The sequence below is a fragment of the Bison bison genome, unplaced genomic scaffold (genome assembly GCF_000754665.1).
Source record: "Bison bison bison isolate TAMUID 2011002044 unplaced genomic scaffold, Bison_UMD1.0 scf7180017864243, whole genome shotgun sequence".
Lineage (NCBI taxonomy): Eukaryota > Metazoa > Chordata > Mammalia > Artiodactyla > Bovidae > Bison > Bison bison.
The window spans coordinates 2,417,399-2,420,413 of record NW_011494815.1 but is presented as its reverse complement, the minus strand read 5'-3'; the positions used below and the strand labels follow the sequence as shown (position 1 = coordinate 2,420,413).

The 3,015-nt window shown below is 43.1% G+C and overlaps 1 protein-coding gene across 1 annotated transcript in view; it reads left to right on the top strand.

The window, feature by feature from the left end:
* The window catches only part of NANS (N-acetylneuraminic acid synthase), a 19,841-nt gene that overhangs the window by 13,892 nt on the left and 2,934 nt on the right, over window positions 1–3,015 (top strand). The gene's annotated exons all lie outside the window — the stretch shown is intronic.

Genomic DNA, 3,015 nt, shown 5'->3' with positions numbered 1-3,015 from the left:
GAAATAGATGGGGAAACAGTGGAAACAGTGTCAGACTTTATTTTTTGGGGCTCCAAAATCACTGCAGATGGTGACTGTAGCCATGAAATTAAAAGACGCTTACTCCTTGGAAGGAAAGTTATGACCAACCTAGATAGTATATTCAAAAGCAGAGACATTACTTTGCCAACAAAGGTTCGTCTAGTCAAGGCTATGGTTTTTCCTGTGGTCATGTATGGATGTGAGAGTTGGACTGTGAAGAAGGCTGAGAGCCGAAGAATTGATGCTTTTGAACTGTGGTGTTGGAGAAGACTCTTGAGAGTCCCTTGGATTGCAAGGAGATCCAACCAGTTCATTCTGAAGGAGATCAGCCCTGGGATTTCTTTGGAAAGAATGATGCTAAAGCTGAAACTCCAGTACTTTGGCCACCTCATGTGAAGAGTTGACTCATTGGAAAAGACTCTGATGCTGGGAGGGATTGGGGGTAGGAGGAGAAGGGGACAACAGAGGATGAGATGGCTGGATGGCATTACTGAGTCTATGGACATGGGTCTGAGTGAACTCCGGGAGTTGGTGATGGACAGCGAGGCCTGGTGTGCTGCGATTCATGGGGTCGCAAAGAGTCGGACATGACTGAGCGACTGAACTGAACTGACTGATGAACATGACTACTCTCGGTTTCTCAAATAAATGGAATCATACAGTATTTGTCCTTCTGTGTCCACTTGCTTTCACTTAGCATAACGTTGTCAAGGCTCATCCATGTTGTAGCGTGTATTAGCATCTCATTCCTTTTTAAGGCTGAATAATATTTCATTGTATGTGTATACCACTTATGGCTTATCTGTTCATCTGTTGATGGACATCTGGGATGGTTCCACCTTTTGGCTATTGTGAATAATGCTGATATGAATGTTGGTGTGCAAATATTCATTTTTCTTCATATTGAATTGTAGGAGACCTTCTTGAAACTTCTGAGTTTTCCTGTTCTGTTATTTACCAGCTCTCTGATTCTTTCAGTACAGTATTTGACATTCTGAGGTTTTCTCCCCCTGATTATGTAAGCTCTTATACATTTTTCTAGAGAATCTTTCCTATTTAACTTTTTAAAAAGTAATCTTTTTTCGAAATGACATGGCTGTCTTTGTAACTAAAATTTTAGTCCCTCCCAGTTTTGTAGTCTTTTCTCCATTGCTCGCTCATCTCTAAATCATATTATTTTTAAAAATAAAACATGATTTAAGAAAAAAAAGAAACTCAGTCCTGATGTATATAACATAGAAAGTGAACATCCTCTATAATCCCATCCCACAGATTACCATAATTGACAATTGTGTGTATGATGCCAAATATTTTCCTCAGTTTTCTTCCTTTGTGAAGCATGGTCCTGTTTCCCTTCCACCGTCCCCCTCCTCACCTCCCTGGTGTGCTCATGTCCTTTATCCTGAGAGCAGGGCATGATCAGAGTTGAACTGCCAGCCAGCCCCCCACCCCTACCAGCCCAGCCCACCCCATCACGGCAGGGTGAGTACTCTGACCTACAACCTGCACTTCCTTGTCCATCACATGCTCTTAAGCCTGGTTTCTGAGGCCTTTGCCACTCAGCCGTCCTAATCTTTTATTAATTCCTGTCTGGGTCTTTCTGCTGTACTCAGGCCTTCTGGCCGCCCTCCCTAACAAGGCTTACTCGACTTAGCATGTCTTTTGTTGCTTCCAGTGAATTACAGATAACCAATTAATTAATTATTTAGCATTTCCACCAAAGGATTGAGATTGGGCTGTCTGTATTATTGATGGTGATCTTTGTGCATATAGCACGTTTGCTTTCAGTTCAGTTCAGTTCAGTCGCTCAGTTGTGTCTGACTCTTTGCAACCCCATGAATCACAGCACGCCAGGCCTCCCTGTCCATCACCAACTCCCGGAGTTCACTCAGACTCACGTCCATCAGTCAGTGATGCCATCCAGCCATCTCATCCTCTGTCGTCCCCTTCTCCTCCTGCCCCAATCCCTCCCAGCATCAGAGTATTTTCCAATGAGTCAACTCTTCGCATGAGGTGGCCAAAATATTGGAGTTTTAGCTTTATCATCATTCCTTCCAAAGAACACCCAGGGCTGATCTTTAGAATGGACTGGTTGGATCTTCTTGCAGTCCAAGGGACTCTCAAGAGTCTTCTCCAACACCACAGTTCAAAAGCATCAATTCTTCTGCTCTCAGCCTTCTTCACAGTCCAAATCTCACATCCATACATGACCACAGGGAAAACCATAGCCTTGACTAGACAGACCTTTGTTGGCAAAGTAATGTCTCTGCTTTTGAATATGCTATCTAGGTTGGTCATAACTTTCCTTCCAAGGAGTAAGCGTCTTTTAATTTCATGGCTGCACTCATCATCTGCAGTGATTTTGGAGCCCCAAAAAATAAAGTCTGACACTGTTTCCACTGTTTCCCCATCTATTTCCCATGAAGTGATGGGACTGGATGCCATGATCTTCGTTTTCTGAATGTTGAGCTTTAAGCCAACTTTTTCACTCTCCACTTTCACTTTCATCAAGAGGCCTTTGAGTTCCTCTTCACTTTCTGCCATAAGGGTGGTGTCATCTGCATATCTGAGGTTATTGATATTTCTCCCGCCAATCTTGATTCCAGCTTGTGCTTCTTCCAGTCCAGCATTTCTCATGATGTACTCTGCATATACGTTAAATAAGCAGGGTGACAATATACAGCCTTGATGTACTCCTTTTCCTATTTGGAACCAGTCTGTTGTTCCATGTCCAGTTCGAACTGTTGCTTCCTGACCTGCATACAGATTTCTCAAGAGGCAGGTCAGGTGGTCTGGTATTCCCATCTCTTTCACAGTTTATTGTGATTCACACAGTCAAAGGCTTTGGCATAGTCAATAAAGCAGAAATAGATGTTTTTCTGGAACTCTCTTGCTTTTTCCATGATCCAGCAGATGTTGGCAATTTGATCTCTGGTTCCTCTGCCTTTTCTAAAACCAGCTTGAACATCAGGAGGTTCACGGTTCACGTATTGC